Source organism: Ursus americanus, chromosome 3 (assembly GCF_024610735.1).
Source record: "Ursus americanus isolate L20-20 chromosome 3, mUrsAme1.1.p, whole genome shotgun sequence".
In the NCBI taxonomy this organism is placed as follows: Eukaryota; Metazoa; Chordata; class Mammalia; order Carnivora; family Ursidae; genus Ursus; species Ursus americanus.
The window spans coordinates 89161305-89177431 of record NC_142129.1 but is presented as its reverse complement, the minus strand read 5'-3'; the positions used below and the strand labels follow the sequence as shown (position 1 = coordinate 89177431).

The 16127-nt window shown below is 40.6% G+C and overlaps 1 protein-coding gene across 1 annotated transcript in view; it reads right to left on the bottom strand.

Annotated features, from left to right (window-relative positions):
• POU6F2 (POU class 6 homeobox 2) overlaps positions 1-16127 on the bottom strand; it is a 453995-nt gene that overhangs the window by 339026 nt on the left and 98842 nt on the right. The gene's annotated exons all lie outside the window — the stretch shown is intronic.

The window sequence follows — 16127 nt, the reverse complement described above, 5'->3', positions numbered from 1 at the left end:
TGTGAGCAAAATAAATGTCATTGTTTGAGCCACTAAGTTTTGGGTTGGGTAATAATCCAGCCACAGATAATGTGATCAACCGTATAATTGTAATGACGGTATTTGTACTTCAAGAAGCAGAAGCATTTCAACTCACACTTTAGTAGAAGGCACTTAGTGCTGGTGGTGGGTGGTCTGGATGGGTCTGAGGCTAGGCAGGAGGAATGGGAGGAATCTTTAGAATTTTAGTCTATGTCCTTTCTTCTCTGAAGCTTTCCCAGCTTAGCTAATTCCGAAGGCCAATTTCAGTATTTGTAATTAACACTCCACCTGGCCCTACCTCTCTTTCTACCAGGATGAATTAGATTTCTTCTCATTCCTTACCTTCTATCAAAGAAAGTTATAGCGGAACACAACTCTCTCACTCTGTTCCTTTGCCCATGCTATTTGCCCAGCCTGGAATGGTTTCCCTGTTCTAACTTTGAGATAATCAATTTTAGAAAAATGTCTTGTCTAAATGTAGCTCTAGAGATCACGAACATGTCAGTACAAGACTTAGTCAATTGCAAGTAACATGACCCTAGTCTGGCCTACTTAAGCAAAAACGAGAAAGTGGGGGGAAAAGAATTTGTTGTTAGGGTTTGGGGTAGCTCACGGAGTCAAAGCAAAAGGCTAAACATCTCGATCTCTGAAAAGATATTAATCAAGACTCTTCCAGGAAATCAAGGTCGTAAAAACGACTGGCAGTTTCTAGGATCGCCACTGTGTGGACACACTCCAGCTGTTTTTCAGTCCTTGGATCACTCAGTTCAAGAATTATATTCCCAAGAGAGAGCAAACTACTTATCTACTTTGGGGCACATACAATCTCTTTGTCCAGGAGAAGATGGAACATCTTGTTTGAGAGTTCCACCAAGACTATCTTTAATTGGAAAGGAGTACTTTGTCAAAGTCGTATCCATATATTGTTCATTCAATGTCCACCACAACACCTGATCCTTTAGACTAAGTCCTGTGCCTCCATTATTCATTTCTCTACCATCCAGTACTTCTCTTGGACAGCACTTCTCACCGTGGTAAGAGTTCCCTACCATCTGTAAACTCCATGAAAACAGGGACAAGGTCAAATTCATTATTACATTCTCAGCTCCCAGTACAATGTTTAGTGCACAGGTGCTCAATAAATATTTGTTGAATATGTGAACAAACACTTCTTCACCTTTGTGATTCATTTTTGCTGACACACACACACACACACACACACACACACACATATTCTTCCTTTGGTTGAAGAGTAGACTCCAGTGGGTAGAGTCTATTTCCCCTTAATATTCAGTAAGTATTTACCAAGTGTGGATGATGTCCAGAAACATCCAATTCAGAAGCAGTTCAATTCAAAAAACATTTATCTGGCACTTAATATATGCAAGATCTATTATCTGTCCTCTAGGGGCTTGCTACTCAGCAAGGGAGGCAGACAAATGCACAAGTCATTATAATACTAGGCAAACAGTGGAAATGGCCGCAAAAGAGGCTAAAAAAATGAGGGAATAGTTGGAAAGCAAGGGAAGCCAAGATTCATCATAATGTGCGAAATCAAGAAGCTTGGCCAAAATATTTTGACCACAGAAAGGGGAAGGGGCAGCAGACTGGGACGCCCTCAGTAAGTGGATCTAAATAAATTAACCTCTCAATAAGTTCATTATAAGCAGCTTAGAAAACACATCGAGATATTAAATGGTTATTTGCACCTGGCCCCTTCACCTGATTGAAATGAAGGGATCGTAGGTAACAGTGTATGGTTATATAGATTATACAGATTTTTCTCTAACAGACTGATATCTGATAAGAAAAAATGACTCTCTGAGGGATCAGAAGACCAAAAACCAAAGGGTCCTTCCAAAAGGTAGTATAAAAGTATTGCCTATTTCATGAGGCAAATCACCTTTAAAAGGGTCTAATACAAGCCCACTTTAATATTTATATGAAGAAGGTAAGCTACAAATTCCTAGGAGTGTCTAAGACTGTTGTAGTCTTGAAGATTTTGAGGAAGGAAGATTTTTGAGCCACCACGAGACATAAAAGCAGAGAAATCAGTGAAAAAAAAAAATCTTAACCTGGAAGAAACAATTCTCCTAAGTGCTGACTTTTAGTCAGGACTGATTAAAAAGGAAACTTAACTTTTTTTTTTTTAAGATTTTATTTATTTATTTGACAGAGAGCGCACTTGTGTGCGTGCACACAAGCAGGGGGAGGGGCAGAGGGAGAAGCAGGCTCCCCTCTGAGCAGGGAGCCCGAAGTAAGACTCGATCCCAGGACCGTGGGATCATGACCTGAGCCAAAGGCAGGCGCTTAACCAACTGAACCACCCAGGTGCCTGGCAACTTAACTTTTATAAAAATATGAAAAATTGGACAATTCAGCTGTTGAACGCAGTGCCCGGAAGAAAGTATCTTCTAGATGGCGGCTAGAAGGCACTGGTGTGGGAAAGGCACATCAGAGTTGGAGGAGAAGCACAGTAAATCTGCACCCAAACTACAGCACAGTAGAGGTGAGTTTCTTCTGTCTGTACAATATAAACCCTTAATAGAGCCCAACTTTGTGTTAGACTTCCCAACATCATTCTATCCTGGCTGGCACTACCCAGTGGCACAGCCAATGGAGACATCTGTGCGGTTATCCAAGGACAAGATCACAGAGGGCAATAAAAGCTGGGACCAGTAAGAGACAAAACATCCTATGCACACACTCAGTGAAGAAAGTCAAAACTGTCAAATAGACACATTATATGAAAGGGACTGTCACTGTCACTGGCTTCAAGGAAAGTTTGTTTCTTCTACTTAATATCTGTTTTAAGATTTCATTTACTTATTTATTTATTTGAGAGAGAGAGACAGAGAGACAGAGATAGCGAGAGAGAGCACGCAGGAAGGGGAGAAGCAGATTCCCCACTGAGCAAGAAGCTGGACAAGGGGCTAGATCCCAGGAGCCTGGGATCATGATCTGAGCTGAAGGCAGACACTCAACTGACTGAGCCACCCAGGTGACCCAGAAGTGCCAATAATTTCTGACAAATGTGCATGAGGCATGGATAAATATGTAATTAAAAATGTGTGGGGTTGTCATGGTAACCACAACAGAAAGATGCTCCCCTAGTGATCCTGACTTCTTTGGTGGTGTCTATAAAAGGAAGTAGGTTTTAGCAATATCAACCAAAGTCTCTAAATATCTTTAATAAATGTCATAACACATTTCCCCCTAAATATGGCCTCAAATGTCAATTTAACCTACTTAAATTTCACAGCTTGTTCAGTTCTTAGAAATATGGCTTTCTGAAAGACTTTTTTGAGGCTGTCATTTTATTTTTGGTTTATTCGTTTAAAAAAATGTATAAAGGGTTCATTCTGGAAGATTAGAAAGTCCTAATTAAACACTGGCTATAAAAATCCCCAAAGGAATGAAAACACTATGGATTTCTACTTGCAACTCTATTCCAATACTTGACATAACTAACGCTTTGAGAGGGAGGCTTTACTCTGGGGGCAGAACAGAGCTCCCCACTGGGACAGAGAAGACCCACAAGCTAATGCAATCCTCTTTACTTCTGGAGCAGAGATGATTCTCTCTATACCTAGCTCAAGTCTTGGCTTTTATGGAGAAAGTTAGATTAGGAAAGCCGAACTTAAGTGTTCAAAACACCTACCTCGTCTGACCATTAATGTCTGATCCACACTCCCTATGGGATCATTTCTCAGCCCTGAGAAAGATAACACTATTGGTCTAAGAAGTGGGGGAAAGAGCCTCACCTCTATGAAACACCAGCCCCCGTGTGTGGGCACCTTACTTGCCTTCCCATACATAATCTTCAACACCTTGTCAGATGTGATCAGACCTCTCACACTACAGAAGAGAAAAAGGGGGTACAAGAAACCATACCCGTCTGCATAGGTCAAGAGCAGTGATCTGAACCCTGGTTACAATCCTTCTGCCGAGCCATTCTTTCCCTATCTTCCTGGGAGCTCAACGGAATGTTTCTGTCTCTGAAATGCTGTGTAGTTCACCTTGCTGTGGTAAACATCCTCCACAAGGTCTCTTGAGCGTTGAATTGGAGGCAAATGCTATGTTCCCAATTTTGGCAACAATGTGGTCCGGGAGGAAAGAAATAAGGGCTTGGCCTGAGAGCTGGGAAACGGCCTTGGAGAGACAACTAGCGCGCCTTGGAGGGAAAACACCGAGAGGCAGGCTGCCATCAGGGTAGCGACCTAACCACATTCTAGAGAAGCATTTGCTGTCGCCCACGGACATCTGGTTTCATATCACTTCTCAATGCCAAAATTATTTTTAAATTTTCTATGGTTTGAAAGAATCACACACTCCAATATTTTAAATTCAGAGACAAGTAAGATCTACAACTGTCCACTTCTATCCTTGCCCATCGTGCTGCCCACATGCTCCCCAAGATGAAAACGGTGAATTACTGCCTCCCCTAGAATCTGCTTGTCATCTCTTTCCAAGCCTGAATCCTTTCCCAAACGGACTCTGGAGGGAAGCAGCGCCTAATGTCCTAAGAAGGAAGGGGTATTGTCATCAGCAGAGAAAGATCTCCAGAACTTTGCTTTGGCCTAGAGAGCCCTAGGGGCTGACGCTTCCTCAGGGAGGAGAGGGGCTCATTCTGAAGGCCTCAGAAATTTCCTTGTTGGTTTTCTGCTGCCAAGATGTAATCAAATTATTTCTAACAATGGCAAGTTAAGTTTCAACTCTTAAGAAAGTGTGGGACAGCTGGTATTTGCTGAATGCTGGGCCCGACGCACATCACCTCACTGAAACGTCAAGCTGTCCCATGAAGTAAGTACCATCAATGGCACCTTACAGGGAAGGGGAAGCCAAGGCCTAGACACGTTCCGTACCTCACCCACCCAGCCAACAAAAAGCAGCCTGACTCCAGAGCCTGGACCCACTGCATCATATTACACGATAAACAAACAAGAATCTTGGGAGGAAAAAGGAGGCAGGAGAGACAAGGGGGACAACCTTAATCCAGTCCATTCTCCCTTTGGACAAGACTGAGAAATAATGGCGGAAGGACTGCCACAGTTTTAGAGCATAAGCGCCAAACCCTGTGATGAAAACATCATGAATGCAGTGTGTCCTGAATCACTGAAAAAAGCCTTTCTTCTTCCTCACTGTTTTGGGGATAATGGTTTTTCTCAACCATTTAGGCTTCTGACCAATGAATGAACTACTTCTGATGTGCATGAATTGAAGGTAAAGATTTCCCAAAGAGTCACAGGAGGTGAGGAAGGAAATGCAGAATGTTGGTTGTGGGCTGTCTGAGGGTGGAGCGACCCTGTCTGCTTCATGCTTGCCTGCTCAGCATCCAGTGAGCAGGGCTGGGCTGCTCTTTCCAGTGTCTTCTCCACTGAGTCCTCAGAGCACCTCACCTCTCCTACCACACAACACACACCCCACTTGTTGCGTGGATGGATTAACTGTGTAGTACAGAAACTGTACAGAAACTGTACAGCATGGAAATGGCTGAGATAACAAATAGAACAAATTATGGGTTTCTGTGACAGCACGCGGTACCTACACCATACCTATGCCCATCTCCTTTGTTCCGATACGTGAAATGTAGCACTAAAGTCAGTTTCAAAACACTTCGCAGCATAAAAGAGAAATACAAGAAACGAAGACACAGAGGGCTGATGAAAATTCCTAGGAAAAGTAATTTCAAGGATTCAATATAGAAATGATCCCAGGATATCATGGTCTTATTTTCATCAGTTGTTTTATTTTGAAAAGAAAAGCTGGCTCTTCTAACTTCTACAGATGTGCTCTCTTTGCCAGGAAAAAAAAAAAAAAAGAATGTTATCTGGTACAGCTTTGTGACTGTCAGAGAGCAAAGGAGGAAATGTGATAAATTTTAACAGAGAATAATAATAATAATTTTAAAACTCCTTTATTTATTCTTTAGTACCCTCTCTGGAAAAGGGCAACATATACTAAGAATGGCATAAAATGACAGACATAATGATGTTGTAATTTCAAAGAGCGCCAAATGTTAAAAATTTGATGACCAGTATAAAATAGCCCCATAATTACATTTATATTGAAAATGTCATCCCCTTTTACCTATATATTAAACATATGAAATCAATGTTTCCAGTATTTAAAAAATAATCTCACCTATATATTTCTTTCCTCCGATAGGCACAGCTGCGCTGTTTTGCTTTGGTGCTGAACGAAGCATTTCGTTAGATAAGCTAATTTCAAATATTGTTAAACTAAGCCATTCAATTATTTTTACGTCTACTTGTTAAATGTTCAAATATGGCCACATTAAGGGAACCAATTTCGGCTTTCAGCCATCTATTTTTAAATTTTAAGTCATTTTTTTTTTTTGTCTTCCCCAGGCTTCAAAACTGTATTACCAAATAAACTGACACAACATTTCAACAACTAACATAAACGTGCAATTTTAATGCCTTCTAATCACACAAATCAATATGAGATTTTTGTGCCTGCGCTTGACCTTCTTCAAATTATCCCCCCATTTTGGTAGAATCAGGACGAGTGTGGGCTATTTGATAAAAAAAACCCTAAGTGTGTGAAATAAGAGCCCTCGCCTTTCCTGCCAGACTCCCGTTGACAGATAGATGATACAAGCATCACATCCCTGGAAGAGTAAATGCAAACTGACAAGAGATGAGCCTTTAGATGTTGAATATAATCTTGAATTGTGCTTGAAGTGTCTTATTATCTTGTCTTTTGATGTCTGAAGGGGCGGCTCATTGTTAGAAAAAGGAAAAGCCGTGGCGCATCTTTGCCATCTTTAAAAATTGTTTGGCCTTTAACAACTGCTTCTCCAACTAATGTCCATTTCTCCTGACAATAAATATGGCAGGTCGTCGGCAAGTGACAAACAATTTACTTTACATGCCACACTTTTATGGGTTTTGAGAGCTCATGTGGAAGCGGATTTTTAAAAGTCCGGAGAAATTAGCAGTGTTACAAACGTGAAGAGGACGGAGGTCTCGGTGCCTCTGCTGATGGGGCCTCGTGGTCACTGCTTGCTGGCTCCGGCTGTGATTCCTCACCGGGCGGATTCACACTCGAGCTCTTTCTTTATCACGGACTAAACACAGCCCGGGGAAATGAAAACGCAACCTGCGAGTCCGAGAGATTCCGTGGAGGAAAGGCCCTAAGGCGGATTGCGGGGCAGTAATCGGAACAGTTACATAAACGAGAAGCCCATTTCTCGGAAGGCTAATCAAGTCCAACACTGGGCTTAATGAATGTGGCCTCTGCCCTCAGAGCCTTTAGCACCTCCTAATGTCTGCTGTCCTTCTGGGCGCCCCGCGCCTTTCGCGTCTACCATTTGTTTTGTGGGTTTTGTTTTAACTTAAAAGTTTAATGCTGTTCCCAGTCAATAGGATTCCATAGCAGCTAAATCACAGGCATGCTACTTTTCTGTCACCCAGCCAGATTTTGTGAAAGCTTTCAAGATCTTTCCTCAGACCTCCGTCACTCTAAGAATCCATAAGAATTCTCAGAAGGACCATAAACTGTTACAGGGTTCAGGTTATTGTATCATTATAAAAACAGATTGATACACTGCAGATGACAAGACAGGTGGCCACCATCCTAAGCTCGTGCAGTCCTCCGCATGCCATCAGCGATGTCCAATCTGACCAGTTCTGGGTATTGTGTGTGTGTGTGTGTGTGTGTGTGTGTGTGTGAGCTTGTCTGATCGTTTTAAGCAGGCAGCCATAGACATTAATCCCTTTTGAAGCATGGTGCCTAATTTTTGACACTATTCTGATTGCCTGCAGATTCTGATTGGATTGTTTGCAAATTACAATAAACATGGATTCTAATGGCAGAAGGAAAGATTCGAAACTACAGTAAGGAAATAGACCAGCATCCCTGAGAATCTGACTAATTTCTTAGTGACTCTTGAGAGTAAAACCTCAGAAAGAGATGAGCCAGTCAGCATCTAAAATAGTGATGTAGGTTTCTTTCCAAAAGTTTATGAAAGTTTTCCCACACAATCCAGATGATCCGTTTTCTGACTACTCATGCAGAGATTACAGTGGGATTAAGGAATAGCGAGCGAATCCATTAACATGTTCGCTTTCTTCACTGTTTCTTTCCTGCTTCTCCTTTTGAAAACAGTGGGCTTCCTTTTTGACACGTTTCTATTTCACAATATTTCGCTATGTGAAATCAGATATAGCAAAGAGAAAATGCAGGTTTGGAAAAGGGCATTTCACCTCCCCCCCCCATACCACTACACATTTTTAAAAACAGGAAAATGTGTTTTTCCATTGGATTTTTTATTCTCTTCTACCCTTGGTTGATTTTGGCAAAAATTCACTCTGCAGTAATAATTTTTCATGCTTTATAAACAGCTTCAAATGTTTGCATTTTTAAATCAAATTAATCCCTCAGCCCTTCCACTTCTACCGTGGTGATTCTCTCATGCAATAAGTCACCCCAAACCATTCATTCACAAAAGTAAATCTTCCCATATTGCTATTCAAAGACAAATCACCACATAGGTGGCCATGAAGAACTGCAAGAGGAGATTAAGTGCACCGTGCTATTTTAATAGCAAATGTTTAAAATGTGATTTCTTTATTGTACATCAAACACCCATTCTATCTTGATGTGTGTACAGGTAAATGTATATTTAGGTCCATGAAATCCTTCCAGGCAAAAACTGTGCTTTCAAGCTAGAGAACAAATGCTTTTTACTTAAAAGAGAACAAGATAAATGTTTAGCGCGTATGCCCACAAGTAGACAAATACTTAAGCTCCTAATATTTAGATTCCAAGCATCTTCCCTAGTTTGAGCAAGTTTTGTATGCTTTAAATATATATACTCCCTATAAATCACACTGTGCAGAAACCTCCAGATCTCTTTACTGCATTAACCGCACAAATTCTGAGAAATCCTGTTGTCTTCTCTGCTCAGTAAAAAGCAGCTTCAAACAAGACACTAGAACTTGGGTAATAGCCCATCTATGCCCGAAGCAGTACTCTATAATATGATTAGTTGTCCTTTATTGGTAAACTATTCATTTTTATAATTTTACCTGGAAACTACGTCTTTAAGTATTCATAGGTGCAGAAGAAGCACATTTGAGTGATACACAGACAGCGTGAATGGAAAAAAAAGGCTAAGAAGGCTTTATTAATTTTGATAAAGAAAAGACTTACTACAAAATGAGTAAGACAAAACTGAAGTATCATATGAACACAGGAGAAAATATGGAGAACACGCCATAGACACACATGTGTTTGACCCACATGTGTTTTACATGGGTAGCATTGCATTTACTCACTGTGCATTCACAGTGCTGAAGAAAGAAAACACAGGGACACAAAGTATGGAAGTGATAAAGCGGGAAGTGTGCGTTGTTATTTTAAAACACTAGGCTAATGTTTGTCTTTAAATAAGAGTGTCTTGTCTTTCACAAACTTTTATCACCATTTTTCCTCATGAACAGGAAGAAATCAAAGTAACACCAAGAGATTTGGAAAGTGCATCAATCTAAAAAACATTGATTATTTCAGAAAAAGAGGTAACACTGAGAAAACTGCTAATCCCAGACAGTATAGAGCAGGACGAACACATTTCGCAAGATTGTTAAATCTTTTCACGGTGGCTACCATTGGTCCGTTCTGAGTGTCCTGAAATGCCTTAATAGTCTACCCCATCCTCAGGCTAAATGAACAGGCTTGCTTTAGCTCTTTACTAAGAACATTTTTTTAACCATCTTAATGAATGCGGGTCTCATTATAGAATCCCACTTTCAAATGGTCTTCAGGATAGCAGACCTCTTAAGCATTTAGTTTCTGTGTAATGCTATCACTTAGTTTCTCTGTCTTTTCAATTAGTTTTGAGGGCAGTGCAGTCCCCTAATAAAAGTGACTTAGGCTGTGTTAGTTATGCTGTCCCAGGTGACTAATTTTTTAATGAAAATAAAAACCAGTATATTCTCGCCACATGTAGCACTTTCAAGAGAAAGACTGTAAGAGAAATTTGAGCCTGGATTTTCTTTCAATTTCTCAAATAAAATACAGACATTCCTATAACATACCAGGATGTTCAAAAGTAGCAGCGAACTATCAGAAAGAGGTGCCAAGAGCTATGCATCTCTATCAGGTGGTTTTTAAAATGATCTTTGAATACTTAACAAAACAATGTTTTGTTTTGTTTTTTCCATTTCTCCAGGAATGACAGACTTTCTTCCACCAAAAGAGTCAGTGTGATTCTCGCTGACCTCTGTGTTCACATTAAAATGGCTGAGTCCGTTTTTGATAGCTGACAGTAGTGTCCCAACACAGAGTAAGAGAGGTGACCCAACTAGTCTGCACTTGTTTCATCTGACTTTGAGAAGCAGAGAGTGGGAGCTCATATGGCAAAGGCGGAGTCAGGTCCACATGTGTAATAAACAAGCATCCTCAAGAAGCCCCCCTACTGCCAAAGCCCAGATACTCCTTCTGAACGAATTTTAATATAAATATTACTAAGGTATTCCCAAAGAAAAGTCCACTGTTGACAGACTCAGGACCTCATACAGGCACATAGCACGAAGGTACATGCTCCACTCTAAATACCAGATTGCAACAAATTACACTCCTTTACTGCCCTTTTTAAAAAAAAAAAAAAAAAAGGACATTTGAAATTTTAAAGGATAAACATTTTAAAAGTACGACCGAAATGTCATTAATAAAAGGAAAGCTGAACAAAAACACCAGCAAAGTATAGACCCTGGGAAGACAACAAACAAGAAAATTCCAGAGCCACGCTGGATATTAAAGAGAAACCCATCCGCTGGAGAATGGCAACTGTTACTAGGAGCTCCCTCCAGCTACCTCTGCCTTTGGATATTTTTAAAAAATTTATTAACCTGACAGCAGGAAACTTTACACAGATTGCCCCCTGACAGGGTGCCAGTTTGGTATAAACACTTTGCCATCTTTTTCTTTAGCATAAGGAAATCAAGAAACATGCGAAGCGGAGCCAGGTGCACATTCGGGCAAACGTGACTACTCCTCGGCCGGTCTCAGCACCCAGGGAAGGCCTGAGAATAATCAGGAGCAGCCCAGTAGCCGAGCTGCACCCCTCACCCACCCCTCCTAATACATGTCTGATGTATTATTAATCCCCAAACATAAGCCAGCAAGATCGCCAATCAAAGGAAAGTACCAATCCTCTCACAAATTATTTGTTTACTGTCTAATAGCAAGCAAGGTCCCCTTGAAATAGTCACTTAAGTCTCATTTCTCGAGTGGGGGAAATTTTTCTTTGGTCAATTCTTTCAAGAAGAATGCTAACTCTATCATTAAGCCGGGTAATTGAGAAAGAAGGCAATCTACGGAAGGGCCGAGCCTTGGGAGCTTGACTCTGGAATGCACCTCTATTTATTAATTATGACACAAACTGGCTGGGTGAACTACAAAACCCACTCTAGTGCCCTGTAACCTTTAAGTCAGAAACATCCAAGACACTAAAAAGACGAAAAGGAGAGCATTTATAGGGGTGATGGTGCAGATGAATGTAGTTCCTAATACTTTGTCTTCTTTCCAATTGTATATAGGACCATGTAACAGCAATGACAACAAAATATAAGAATTGTAGCCATCAAGGCAGAAGAAAAATGTAAAACCGTAACAGCATTTTGGTTTGCTAATGTGCTAGCAAGGACAGCATCTCTAGACACTGCAATGTTGAACTTTCTTCTTTAAACAGATGTCTGACCTGAGCACCCCAAGCTCGTCAGAAACAGAAAAGGGAGCCACTAAGAGAGTCCCCACTGAATCTCATGTCACATACTGTGTACTGTCCTCCATTAAAGTGTCACTTAGAAATGAACATAGCTCAACCAACGAATATGCTGAAAAATTTGAATATCCGTGCTACTGCCTATGGATTTATTTGGATTCCAAAACTTACACATTAACACTATTTAAAGTGGGTTAACTTACCAAGGCAGTATCACAATGATTTTCTGGGGGGAAGAAAACGCTGAAACTAAATTTGTCTAGACACACACAGTGGATTTTTTTAAAGAAATACCTAGATGCATTAGGTTGCCCTGAATGTTCAGAAATGTATCTGAATGTGCATTTCCCCCCGGTAGTCAGCGAAGAACACCACAAGGGTCTGTTTGCCTATTAAACCATAATTGATGTTTGACAAATACCTTATCATGCATCTCATTTACTTACACAAATACAGGTTTCTACTGGTTTCTTTTAAATAACTATTTTGGCATAGAATCTGTTATCCAAATTATTGAGTTAAAAATATACTCCTTTGATATTTCCCCAGCAAAACACACTTTCTTCAGTGAAAAATAGTATACATTTTCCATTAATAGAATACCAAAAGCCATAAAAATATAGAAGCATGATGCATATTGTAAATAAATATATTTCTCTAGGGACTATTCCTCATCACCTGCCAGCTAAACCCTTCTTGGGCTTAAGCCTGACGTACTGATTACTGGCCCCAGCATATTTCATCAGAATATTATAAATATCCAAGGCATTGGAACCTTGAGAGAGATGTCCCAATAAAGTCATAGAGTGATGCCATAATGAAGGCCTCCACTCATTCACAGGCAGCCCGACCACAAAGTGCAGTCCCCATAATGCCCTACCAATGACCTCTATGCTGACCTGCAGAGACCACTGTCTCAAGGGGTGACAGACAATTTAATCCTTTATCCTTTTGTCATTGAAAACAACTCCACTGCCATAAATTCTAATCAAGTCAAACTGGATGGTAATTTAAAAAAAAAAAAAAACCTTATAATGCATGTTTCTATGAGAAAGATAACAGAAAGGAAAGGAAAAAGAAAAATCCTACAGATGGTACATTTTCCAGCAAGGCAGAATCGCTGACCCAACTTTCAACCCTTTTCCGAAAGTTCACAGATAAACGATATTGAAAACACCCACGCTTACAAGGATCATTATATGCAATTTCTTTTAACTCAGAAAAACACCGTAGCATGACAGAAAACCACCCATCACTCTTTACCTCGGGTCCAATGCGTGTAAGTGGTTTTTTGTTTACATCTCAGCTCAGGGCTTTGGAGCTGTGTGCCCGCCCAGCTCACGTCCAGTGCGGTGCAGGCGAGCAGCGGAGCCACAGAGGAGCCCAGCCACCCGAGGTAGCTGGGACTTTAAGAAAAGCAATCATGAGGTTTATCTTGAAACAATAAAAATACTCCCAGGAGGCGCACGGTTAATAAATCATCTTTCAAATTTCAAATATATCTGGGAGAAAATATTTAAGGCCTGTTTTATGCGCTCTTACTTCTTCAGCTGAGACTGCATGGGAAAACTTTAGTACAGATATTTTTCTGGGGATATATATTACTTTTATCCTTCCTGTGGCCATCTTCCCAACCAAGTTGTTGATGCTCGACCATTTGAATTTTAGCATCCAACTTGACGGAACGGGGACCACTGAATTCTTGATGAACGTAACTAAAAATGAAGCACCACGTTGACACGGATGCAATAAATGTCACCAGAGAAACACAGCAACCTCTTCCCTTTGAGACTGTTTGCCAAAGGCCAGTTTTGAGAATGGTTTCAAATAGGTACATCAGTAGTCACGTATTAAATGGCTGGCCCCGCGTGGCATCGCTCATTTGATCCTGCAGCTGAAACACAGGGAGACACAGAGCCAAATTCTCTGGTAATACCCCCTGACAGGCAAGCCTGCTCTCCTCCATACTGTTCCCCACAGCTCAGAGCTTAGCATAATGCAGTCACGGACCAGAAAAAAAAAAAAAAAAAAAAAAGGAGACAGGCTTTCCTACAGGCTTTCCAAGAATAAATAATGTACCACTTAATGATATCACAGCGAACTACCTCGCCACACGTTTCTCAATGAAATGTGGATTCATCTCTCCTAAGTGTACTTGAGTTTCCCATAGCTGGTCAAGTTAAGCAAAATGTTACCTCTGATGTAATTACTTTATAAAACACAAGGGCCCTTTTCTGAACTTTCTACTGAGGCTGGCATATGGCTTCTGGTTTTCTCCTTCTGGTATTCTGGGCTGCAAGGAGCACTAAAACGTTCTGGGCAGTATGTTTCCCTTTGGACGCTGTTAAGAGCAGAGGTGCAATTTCAGGAGAGGCATAAAAGACCCAGCGGTTCCTGGAATTTCCTTTGTTTATCCATAGAGGGCATCGGTATTAGCCTTTCTCCTGCAGTTTTGGGCTGAAGGTGCCCATACTGTGACGGAGACGGACTTGTGCTCTGGACTGCTCATTTCAACAAGACACACAAGCAGAAATAAGCTCCAAAGAAATCCATCAGTACTGAAATTTCAGGTACCGTAAAAACAACAACAACAACAACAAAAAACACAACCGAACTCTTCTTATCTCCTGTTGTTAAACGTCTCTCCCCAAAAGTAAACACATCCAGATGCACATGGTTTGTCTTAATCTGCTCCTTTCATTACGGAAGCACGGTTTTCAAGAACACAAGGCACATGCCAGGAGGATAATGGTTTGAGAAAGTACGTTAGAAAATCCTGGTTGAGAGAGAAACCTGGATGCTCTCAGCTATTCAGGAAAAATGTAATTCTTCACTGTCAGGCAAAGTGTAATGAAAACCACATATAAGACCAAAAACACTTGAGCGTATTCATGTCAAATGATGATGGTCCATTAAATTGTCACCCATTAAGTGTGGCCAAAGTTGCTAAAAATCCTGGGAGAGAATTATTCTAAAAAGTTTTCGTCAGGTACGCAAACTGGGATTTCTAAGGCTAAGTGCCGGTGATACCAACAGCACAGAACACAAGAGACCCATAAAGAAGCCTCAGAGAACATTGCTTCCTTCGATGGACATTCTGGTGCCCCTGCCTCCTATCGTCTCCCCTCTTTGCCTCAAGTTTTCGACACTGCTCGTCTACTGGTTGCTTCTTCACCGAATCACAAACTGGAAAATATTCACGCTGTGTTCGAAAAGCTAGACTCTAGAGACCAAATAAAATTAAGTGACTACATAAGGAGTATCAGATATAAGACGGAGATCTGGTCCGGCATCCTCTCACAAATCGAGAAGTTGGGAATTTTAAAGTGAAGAGGAACACCTTCTAACATCCCCCATGATTTCTACACTGAACGATGATTCCTTCGTTTACCCCATCAATACTCCACTTCAGATATATTTTCAATGAACTTTTAATTCAAACTTCTTTGACCCTCTTGGGTTTTTTTTTTTAATTTAAACTTCTTTCTCTGCGTGAGCAAATCAGTAAGAATGACATAACAGATCTTCAAATTTCAACAGTGGGAAATCTAAACAAATGTTGAGAAGCCAAACGAATCACCCCTCTGTTGGTTTACTTGAAGGAAAAAAAAACAAACAAACAAGCTGGGGTTCTAAGTGAAAGTCTACAAAATGCACTGACTTTGTAAAAATGCACGCAAAGTTCAGGAGCAAGTAAGAAACCCATTATCCCCCATGTAGGAGCATTCACAGTTGATTACTTTCGAAAAGTCAAAATGCTTGGTATGAGCACCCCAACATCAGAGAGACTGGAGCATGGCTTTGCCTTTCTGTAACTTTTAGTTTTATCTGACTTCTCTCACTAACCTCCTGGAAGGAAATGAGTGCTCTAGGACATGACTCTCCCTACACACATAAAAACCGAAACAACAACAAAATATTCCTTTAGAGTGCAAATGCTAAAACCTTAATGCCTAGGTGTAAAAAAAAAAAAAAGAAAGAAAGAAAAGAAAAAAAAAAATCTATGTACCAGGCAGAATTGCTGCTTTTTGTAAAAAGCGTAATATGACAGAATTTCTTGAAACTGGGATCTACTATACTTTTAACTGTAAAACTGTATTTTACCAATAGCAAATCTGAGACAGAAAGTTGGTCTGCAACACCCCTCTCGTGTTTGACTGAGTGAGCATTTCGAATCAGAGAAAATTTCCTCTGTTGAAGCTGGCCTGGAGTTGGCAAACTAGGGAAGCTGCTTTCTTCCTGGAGGCTAAAAAAAAAATTAAACTTATTTATTTTTTAAGCTGAATTAACGACTTTCTCGACAAAGCAGTCTATGCAGTGGTGTTTTTCTTTGACATTCAGGCACAGGGCTCTG